The following is an 11,254-nucleotide window of genomic DNA, read 5'->3' as shown; positions in this document are numbered from 1 at the left end:
GTTTCTCTTTGAAAAGTATCAAAAATAAGAGAGAGAGATAAAGAAATCGATTCGTTGTTTGTTCTCATCATTTTTGTGGTTTTTCTTTTTTTTTTGGAAATAAGGTCATGTCACTTTTTGTTTCGTTTCGTAAATATCACTTTTTGCTCTTCTTTTTGAACTAAGGAAATTGTTTCTCGACTCTTAACTTCTCATCGATCTCGTTCTGCCTTTGCCTGTTCGTCGTTCCGTGTTCTTCTTTGACGATTCTTACAACGAAATTGGCGGAGATTGGAGAATTAATTGGCACGAAGATACCTTCTCTGATGCATCTGAATTATAATATAACTGATCATTGTTTATTGTTCATCGCAGATTTCCTAATGACGAAAAAAAGTAATTGCGATTTAGAAAATACAAAGAAATCCCTCTTTAGATTTGTTTCCCAATAAAACAAAAAATACGAAATCCATTATTTGTATATTACAATTTCAATTGATCTCGATTCAACATTAGATATCTCTGAATAAATACATCGAATTCCACGAATTGAATTTACAGATGAACAGTATATACATTTCGATGCAACAAATTAATTATACTTATCCATTATTGAATTTATATATGTATATTTATGTGCGTGAATTACTATATCGCGAATCTTTACAAATTCATATTAAAATTCGTCTCCTAACCTATATTTCTTTATCATAACCACTTATATATTCATGGCATTCATTAACTTCAATCTATCCTGCTTTTATTTAATTATAATTTATCCATTTCTATCTCGTTGTTTATCCGTATATTAGATGTATAAATTATAAATACAAATTCATTCCCTTTTTCTACGATCTTATGACTACCGAATTCCAATTACTTTACCGTTTGTGGCGCCATCTGAAATTCTTTTGTTTTTAAGAAGAGTCGCTACGAGCGCTCTAAGAGTTTCCAGTCCTGCGACGATTTTGAGCAATATGGCGTGCGAGAAGTATCGTTTGTGTCGCTGCTTATTTTTTGCATTCCAGCTTAGGAATCGGTTGTCAAAGTTATTGAAATAATTTGTGCGAATTATCTTACGGAATGTGCGAAAAGTGGTACCAAAGATTTAAAGCTGGAAATTTTAATTTGAAGAAGACGATCGTTCAAGTGCATCGAGAAAGTTCGATGACTGTGGAAAATCCGACCTAGAAGAATTGGCAGAAAGATTGGGATTTACGTAATAAAATTTTGAATTTGATCAAAAAAGGGAGAAAAAATTTATTTGAACACCTAATATTCCTATTTTTCCTTCGTTAAACGTATTCTCTCTGCCCGGTTATTTTTTGATAAAAATATATATTCGAATATCAAACTGTTGAGTGAAAAGTTTTACTTCATTTCTCTTCTATGCGAGAATTGCAAATTCCTACGAATTTGATCCCAAGCTTTTTTCAATGAGATCTCCCGTAATCGACGGTAACGCGCATAAGGCTAATAATAATCGAGTGGAAGGAAGCGAGGCGAGGTTGCCAATTATCTTCGCCGTTCATCTTTGTGGATGTTAATCCTTGGCGGTGGAAAGAGGGGGGGCGGTTTGGATCGAATGAAACGCAGCAGGAGCTGGTAGACGTTTCCTCCCCGCAGCCATCAAAGGCGCGACGGGGAAGGAGGTGGTAGTGGGGGAGATGTAAATGGCGCGCTTCATTAACGTGAGTTACCGTCACATCCATTATTCCCGGTAACCGAGCTGACAACCGCGATTCCGGCTTGTCCAGGGTATTACGTACCTCCGCGCTCCTTCTCCAAAATTCGAGCAAGCTCGATACTCGGAAAACGTGCTCCCCCACCTCTCTAGTGTTTTAATAAAAGGAGGGGGGAACGATTTTTCCAACGATCGCCATCTTAAGATAAAATTTTATCGCTTTTGCGTATTTCCAGTCCAGTCGTTTCTTGAATTTAAAAGATGGAAAGATGGAAAGAGAGATGGCGTCTACGTTATTAACCGTTAGTACGAGCGACAGTCGCTCTCCGTAAAATACCACTGACGCATTACGGGCGATTAAAGTCGGTCTACGTAAGATATCGCGTATATTGTACGACGAGCGATTGGAATTATTGAGCATCGAGTATCTTTGTCTGAAAATGTAGCATCGGTATTATTGTTTTTATCATTTGTTTCTCACGCAATGTCATATTATTATATTCTGTAACGTTATTCGAGTTCCAAAGTAATTAAATGTGAATGTGTTTAGAAGTTATAAATATCCCGTTTTGAGGAAAGTTTTTTTTTCATAAACACCGTCAAAGCACCGAGGGTTGCAGTGAGGCGTAAACGCGACAGCTGACGATCTTTCTCGAGTATTTATGTACATTTTTGGCGCGACGGAGAAATCGCCCGTAGCGAAAGGTTTCTTGAATTTTTTCTTTTCAAAGCGTCGATCGTTTTTATTCAATTTTAATTCCAAGTAAAATTTCGGTCGAGTTAGTAATTTAGTTTAGTTTACATCAATTTTAATTTTACATATAACGATGAACTAATAAATATTAAATTTGACCTAATTAATAAAGCTTACTATTAATAATTTTATCAACATGACTCGATCAAACGATCGATCGAATCGGCTAGTTAATTAGTTTGATTGGATTTGATTACAAATATCGAAATTGTTAAAAATATCGATTAAATCGAGTGAAATTAAATAAGAAAGATAATTTTGTTTCGCTTCGTAAATTGTTCTACACCACGCAAAGTGCAAAGTGCAAATTCGGGCACGATTAATAATTCTGCGCTTAATCCTACTTTCTAATCCACGTTGGTCCGTCGAAAATACGTGTCGTCTCCAAAGCGAACACACGTCTACCAATAACGTTCCTGGAAGAAAGGTCGAAATGAAATCGACTCTAACTATTTTAGTCTTTCTTTTCATCTTAACGAGATTTCGTTTTATTTACATCGCAATATAGCTTGTAAGATCTTGCACTCGAACAGATGCGATCTTCCGATCCTTTTTGAATCAAACCTTGCAGCCTTGCTTGTTTTCGGGAAAAAAAAAATCAATCCTCGCGTATTACAGAAAATGGAAAAATTTTATCTCTCGACCATGCGAATCTTTTTCACGCGACTCTCTCCGGGCTCGAATAACGCGTTCGAACCCCCAAATTTTTATCCATCGTTTCTCCGTCGTTTTGCACCTTTCGGTTTCACTTTGAATCGCGAAAAATTATGCGAGGATTGTTGGGGTTCGAAAAGACGGACAGCCAGGCATTCGTTCGTTCGTCACTCTGGAATCCGGAAATTGTTAAGCACGATATTCGACGGATATTAATTGGAGTTGGAATTAATTCCCTCTCCCCTCCCCTCCCCTCCTCTCCCCCCTATATCCGTGCTATTACGAACCACCTGAAAACTTGATTAGTATTCCCGAGAGCTGCGCCAACACGCTGACACGGTGAATTTCTGCGAATAGTTGAGGATCGAAGCAGATATAGGAAACTTGGTCGCCGTCTACCAACCTCTATTCTCGCCAATTAGATCCCGCCCCCCCCCCCCTCCCTTCCCCCCTCCCCCGATCTCGTTTGTCGCGCGCCTCGAGAACGAGTGGAACGTTTCCCAGCGTTGTTTTGTCTACGCCATTTTTGATCGTCGCGCGGTTTCGAGTCGCGCACATTTTTAGGACGAGTGCACACAGATGAGACGATATTTAGATAACGAGTATACATAATTTTTGTCGAGAATTATGCGCATCACGAGAAAAATGTTTTTCGTGGAAATTTATTTTATCTCGAGGATAATCGAGTAATTTGTACGAAATTATACGTAAAATTATATAATTAAAGTTCGAAACTTGTGATCTTGATTTTGATCTTGATATTCATTGGACAGAGATGAAACGATATCCGGAACTTTTGACTTTTGAGAGTTATGCGCAGCTCGAGAAAAATGTTTTTCGTGGAAATTTATTTTGATCGTCGCTAATTGATTATGAAATTATGTAATAATTTGTTGAGATAAAACGTTGTTTTAGGGCGAGTTATGTATACCTTTGGAACGAGAGGAATGATCTCGAAACTTGTTTTCTCTACGTCCTTTTGATCGCCCACTCGCTGCGCAGAGATGAATACGAATGATTTAAGGTGAATATATAAATTCGAATTACATATCGCTTGTATAATATTATATATTACATATCCTCTTGAGAAAAACATTTCCCATTTTACAAATTTATTTTGATCGATGCACAGAAACGTTGACGTTCAACGACCGTGAAAAATGGGCTAACGATGATAATTCGCTTCTGCTGGCTTGAGAACTAGAAGAATTCCATTCGAAATTTATTTTCTCACTTTTGATTTTGATCTCGTCGCACAGAGATTTAAGACGAATACATAATAAATTTAATAAATTTCATCGAATTAAATTTCGTATATAATTTCTATCGTGCGCGATTGAAACGCCTTTTGATCTCGATCGCCATGGATCGTGAAAATATAGACTAATTCTGATAATCGACTTCCATTAAATTATGCACGGAGTTAATAAAACGGTGTGTTTAAGGCGAGTCCATGGATGAATTAGGATCGCCTTCTATCAACATTTGTGCACGCTTTCAATACGAACGATCTCCATCGAAACTTATTTATCCATCCTCTTGATGTTCATCGCCCGCTCAGAGATAAAACGCTATTTAAGGTGAGTTATGCTCAGAGATAAAATACGAACACGAATGATTTAAGACGAGTGTAATTCTATCGAATTGCATATTGAGATCGAGACTTATTTTCCAACTTCTACCGTGCAACTAACCCTCTATTGCATGAATTTTTATTACGAGTTGAAAAAAATACATGTAGCTACTCAAAAATGAGTATGAAATAAATATTAGGGGAAACTTTCGAAATTTAAGTGGCCCGATTATAGGAACGGAATGCAATAGAGGGTTAAAAATTAAAAGGCGTCGAGAAGGAGGTTCGCCATTTTTTTTTTCATTATTATTATTTTTTCAATTTCGACAACGCGAATTTCGAAACGGTGTTCACCACGGGCCGCTACGATCGTCCATCGATGGGTTAATGGTGGTTCGAACGTTGCCACGGGGCCAACCTCTCGATCCTCGATTATTAAAGTCGCCTCTCATTAATTTCCCATGGAACTCGCCGCAGGAGCGAACAGCAAGCATTGTCTTCCGTCGCGTGGTTTATGCACTCCCCCCTCCCCTCTCCAGTTATTATTCACCGTGCGCAATTTTGCTCCTCGTTTATGGACCCTTTGTCCATTCCGTTCCTGTCGCTTCATCGTCCGTTACAAGATATTGTTGCTATTTATAAAACTCGAATCTGATTATTAAATCAACGCTCATTCCTTTCGCGAGCGAATATCGTTCGTTTCTCCGCGCGAAAAATTTTTGTAATGAAACGCGGTAATTTAACCTATATAATCTGGTAATAGTAATAATTGGTATATCAAGCCGCGTCGTTAAGACGTTAAGAAACATTTAAAGATTCGTCGTAATGAATTTACAATCGTGCGCGAATATGGAAATATCGTATCGGATCGTTTCGCTCGAAAGAAAGAAGAAAAAAGAAAGGGAACATTTCGACGCCATCCATTCATCACTCGTGAAAACACGGGAGAGGTGTGAAAAGGGAGGGGGAATTTCGCTTCGGGGACGAGAGTACAAAGAAGTGACTGATTTATCATCGGTACATCGATCGGGATGCAATTTCGACCACTTGAAAATTAATACCTTCGCAGTTATGACAGGTTGCGCAATACGCGCACGACGCAGAAAAGTGGTCGTATCGTTAATCATCTGGCGCCGATTCGCGTAACTAACGTAATATGTGTAATACCCGCCGTGCCTTTGTTTTTTATTACCGACCGAGCGAAGGAACGAAAGGAAAAATTATCTACGAAACTATATATATATATATATATATATATGTGCGTATAATTGCGAATCGATTCTCCAATGTAGATTATTCCAAGAATAATCACCGATTCATAATTAACACGGATGGAAATCTATCGGTGGCGAACAACAAGTTCGTTTTAATATCGCGCGCTGATCGTCGCCTCAGCGTTAATTAATGCGATCGTCGACAAAGGAACGAGCAACGACCGACCGAGTTCGAGCCAAATGCTTCTATCCTCTCTCTCTCTCGCTCTGTCTCCCTCTTCGTGTGTCAAACAACGTTCATTTCAAAGCGTCGCGTCTCGATGCTCTTTTTTACGATCGACGAGAAGAAACATACGGGAGGAGGAGGATTTCGAATTTTCCTCCTCCGTTTCGAATCAATCGCCTCGTGTGTATATATATATATATATACACGAGTATATACTAATAATTAATCCGGTTGTTGGTTTACGCGCGCGATGCGGATTTACGTCAATTTATGTTACACTCGCGTTACGTGTCGCCACTTTGTTCCCCGGCTTATTGATAATAATCAAGTTTCGTTTTCACACGCGTGCCGGCGAAACGAAAGAGCGATTATATTTCGAGCAAACGTGACGTAACGTTGCGTTATTGCGTGGCGCGGATACATGGAATTGATTGAAGTTTTGTTAAATCGACCGGTCTCGAATTTTTGTCCTGTTTTTTCCGGAAGAATAAAAAGGAAAAAGAATTCGCGTGATTGGAAGGAAGGAATCCGTTATATCGCGAAATTTTAACGGGAAATTATTACGATTGCGTATTTAAGCGAAATATTTAACGGATAATAACGGATCCGTTTTTATTAATGCGACGTATGATTGTACGCCGCAAAAATAATGAAAGGGGAAATATATCTGGTGTAAATATGTCTCGCTCGTTATATTATCATTTATCATGTTCATCGGAAAATTGTTTATATTGACGTATTTTTCTTTTTTTTTTTTTTTTTTGAAAATGAATATCACGAAATTAACATTTAAAGCAGTATATTTCCGATCGAAGAGATGCGATATTTTTTGCAAAGAGATTTAAAAAAAAATGGACGAAAAATACGAAATATATTAAAAGTAAGAACAAATTTATTAAAAAACAACAAAATAAAATATCGATAAAATATTATCAGTTTTAACTTTGAGTTTTTTTTTAATAATTTTAAAGGATATATTCTCTCTCTCTTTTAATCAACCCCTCCCCTCCCCTCCCCAACGAGTCAAGAAACGTAAAATTGTTCCGGAGAAAATAAAACTGAATATTAACTCGCGGGTGTACAGGATACCCGGTCGGCACGGGTTGGAGATAATAATATTTCCCACAAGTATAAAATTCATACTCGCGTTTATAAATAAACACGTCGAGAGCAAATCCTGGCCGCGTCCCCCGCGGAAAGAGCGGTTAAAGGCGGATGAAAATATCCGTGTCGCTCCAAATTCCCCTCCTCCACCCTCCTGTGTTAAATTTTTCAAAACCCGCACCTCCGACGTTTCGAGGATATTTCCGAGGTCGACGAGGAGGAGTTTATCCCGGGTTTCGCGCGTTCCTTACGAACGTAAATCTTTCACAGTGGCAAAAAAAGGAATCATTGCCACGAATCTTCGTCGAATTTTTGTTCTTGTTCCATCTACGCGAAAGATAATTAATTTGGAATAAAGTAAATGATAATGAAGATGGATGGGAAGATCGTTGAACGAAAGTCAGCGTAGTATATTTATCGAATATCAAAGTTTTTCAGCCTTCATACATACAGAAATGAAAAAGAATCGATCCAAAGTGTTAAACTTTATTGGAAAAATAAAATAAAAAATTTTTCGATCCCTTTTGCAACAATTTCCCCTCGCTCGAAATGAATTCTCAAAGATGGATAATTTATCGAGGAAAGCGATATGGTATATACGAGGAAAGAAGGTCCGGGAAGCTTGTAATTTATCAAAAAAAAAAAAATAATAATAAAAAAGGAAGAAGCAATTCGGGCAGAACCGTAGACAGAGACCACCGGCTTTTCCCTTTAAAAAACCCGGAGGCGGTGGCCACGGAACGAGGAGAATCTAAAAAGAAGGAGGGGGAGAGATTCCCCCTCCCACGTATCTTTTCGCGTGCCTTCCACGACCAGCTCATTTATCAACCAGGCTTCCATTAATATCCGACAAAATAGTAGCAGGGACGCGTGACATCCCATAGAAGTCATGGCTGTCGGCCTCCAGCGAGACAGCACAACCGAGCTCCGTGTACGTACGTACGTACGTACGTCTGCCAGCCTTCTGCCACCGAGCCCACGTTTTTTCGTATATATATATATATATATATATATATATACACACACATATGACCAAACGGATGGTAGCCTCGAACCGTGCGCCGCTTGATGCGATTAGCGATTGTAGCACACTTCTCGATTCGTCGACCAATCCTGTCGCGACTACGATTCGAACGATCCGTCGTGTGCGCGCCTCCTTTTCAACGTTTGTTTGGAATTCGTTTCGTCAACGATACGAATTTCAGTGTACTTTATATGTATATATATATGTGTGTGTGTGTGTATGTACTTCGTCGTATATATATGTATATGTGTATGTCGTTCCATTGGAACATTTTTTCGAGTTTGCTTTTTCTTTTTTTTCTGTTTAAAATTGTTTTGGCTTTTAGGTGCGAGTTGTTTCTTTGTGGCGCTGAGTTTTTTTTGGGGAAAAGAACAGAGTCGATTAGAGATGAAAGATTTGAACATATTTGAAATAGAGGAAAGAATAGAGCAAAGAATAGAGAAAATTTTATTATAATTTTTTTTTGTTTTTTATTTCTTTCTGGTGTATTATTTTTTTTAAAACAGAAACAGATTAGGCAAGGGTGAGAGGTGATCTGGACATATTTGAAATGGAGAAAATTTCCATTTTAATTTTTTAAATTTAACAGCCAGAACGGTTAATCGATTAAATATTTCGTGCTTATTTTTTCTCTTTCTTTTTGGAGAAGATGATCTGAACATTCATCGAACGGAGAGAAAGCAAATATTTTCAATAATTCGTCACGAAATTCAATTCACTTATGCAATTACGATTGTCATGCGAGCGAAAGAAACGAATATTTTTAATTCAACGTTCGGCTAAGGAGAAGCTAGATTGACGAAACGAAACGAATAAAATTGGAAAGGGATCGCGTAATCCGCGCATCCGTTTCCTTTATTTCCAGTTGCTCGTATCACTCACTCGACCAGAGATTATCTCGTCCTTCTTTATCGCCGGGTTCTCATTTATCAATCCTTTTACTTTAATCGTTCGTAACCAATGTAACCAAGTTCCTCGATCGTGATTTATAAGGTAACTCTTTCCAAATAAGTAACCCATTGCGTTTCCTTTCTAAATGCACTTTCCATTCCCACTCCGTTGACCACGTACGCGTTCGACAGAAACGCGGTGTATGTAAATTTTCACGCAAATCCAATTGCTTTATTCTTTTTTTCCAAACGATTTTTTTATCCCGGAAAAATAGATTTTAATTCGAACGGATTAAAATTAATCAAAATCGATTTAGAAATTTAATAACGTGATATATATTTCATCTTACACACTCGTCCATGAAACGAATACTTTCGAATCGATCTCTGAACTTGCGGGTCGTTTTCTTCGATCGATGTTGGCGCGAAGAAAAGAAGAGAAAAGGAAAAAAAAGAAACGAAACGACAGAGGTATAAAATGGTCGGACGAGGAGTAAGTTTAATGGGTCTATCGTCGTTTCTTGTTTTTCTTGGGACAACGGTGCCAACATCCGTCGAAAAAACGGCGCGATACGATCGATACCCATATCCTCCCCTAAATGTTAATGAATCGCGATCGTTCTCACTCCTCCTCGTGTTTCTTTCCATAAATAATGTAATCGTTTCGATCTCTTTTTTATCTTTCGATCTTGAAATGGACGCTGCAGCCGCTCGATTTCGATGATTTTGTGAACGATTCTCATTCGATTATCCGACGTTCAGTTTATTTATTCGGTAATGAATCGTGATCAGATCGTTCTCGTTTCTCGATTTTCTTCCTCATATTTCCGTGAATAATATAATCGTTTCGATTTTCTTTTTTTACCTTCGTCCATTTCGAAACCGTTGCAACCGCTCGATTTCAATGATTCAATTTATTTAAATTCTGTTCACCTTCAGTTCCAGAAATATCATCGATATAAAAATAATCGTGATCGTTCTCACTTCTCGATCCTTCTCCTCATTTTTTTTTCATAAATAATATAATTTAATGTTATTAAATTATGATTTAACATTATAATTTCGACCTTGAAACCGTTGCAATCGCTCGATTTCAATGAATTTTGTAAACGATTCTCATTATCCGACGCTCAATTAATTTAATTTCTGTTCAATTTCAGAAATATTCGAAATATCGATGGATATAATAGTATGATTCGAGATTTGCATATAATAATACAACAATATAATACAACTTTTGTAAATACAAATAGTTTGTATTTGAGATTTTTTAAGCGACTTACACTTAACGTAGTGGACAAAAATTCTTGTTTCACTTCGTTTCAATCGAGTAAAAATTCGTGGAAATCTATCGCAGAAGGAAACACTTTTTAACTAAAAGTTAAGTTAAGAATGGAAAATCATCGATCTCTGCTCCTTGGAAATTAATTAATTAATAATATGGAGAATTTCTCTCTCTCTCTCTCTCTCTCGATTAATTCGAGACACAAGTTCGCTTATGCGATAAACGTCTTTTCAAAATGTGTTCCTTAAAAGTTGTTGGTCAGGTAAATTTTTATTTTTTTCGTTTTCTCTGACGGAGTCGTCCAAATATTATATTTAAAAGAAATTTCATCGTTTATTTTGCGTAATGTTTCTCGAAAAATTTCGGGAAAATGGAAGAATAAAGGAAGAATAATGACGAATGATAATAATATTCACTCTGTCTCTATCTCTCTCTTTCGTTTGTTGCGAAAAGTTTTTCGCAAAGCCGCGATTTACCATGGAAACTGGCGGAATTTTCATGGCGCGATTTGAAAGTCAACGCGCGGGATCTTTTAAAACGGGTCAGAAACGCGCACAATGGTGTTGAAAATTTTTCAAATTCATTAAGAAAACAATTGTTTCGATGTAAAAGTGCAAAAATATATCGAAACTCTTATTTAATTTAAATTTTAAAAACAGAACTGATCGGTCACGCAGATTTCGAATAGTTGAGAAATGTTCCATAAATTTATCAAGAAGCGTTTAATAATTTTGATAAGTTCTTTTTATTCTACTTTTTTTGTAAATTAAGCTCAAAGTTGAGTGATTACTTCATGTTAGAAATTTACGAGATGATTCGCAAAATTATAATATAAAATTGATTGATTAATGTATCCACTGATATTTA

At 37.2% G+C, this 11,254-nt stretch overlaps 1 long non-coding RNA gene across 1 annotated transcript; it reads left to right on the top strand.

Annotated features, from left to right (window-relative positions):
• Positions 1–564: 564 nt before the first annotated feature.
• On the top strand, positions 565–11,093 carry LOC133666306 (uncharacterized). The gene is made up of 4 exons (XR_009830311.1): positions 565–3,673; positions 3,987–4,095; positions 4,517–4,651; positions 8,538–11,093. It is a non-coding gene; the product is annotated as an uncharacterized LOC133666306 (long non-coding RNA).
• The last annotated feature ends 161 nt before the right edge of the window (positions 11,094–11,254 follow it).

Source organism: Apis cerana, linkage group LG6 (genome assembly GCF_029169275.1).
Source record: "Apis cerana isolate GH-2021 linkage group LG6, AcerK_1.0, whole genome shotgun sequence".
NCBI lineage: Eukaryota > Metazoa > Arthropoda > Insecta > Hymenoptera > Apidae > Apis > Apis cerana.
This window is presented reverse-complemented; position numbering and strand designations above follow the sequence as displayed.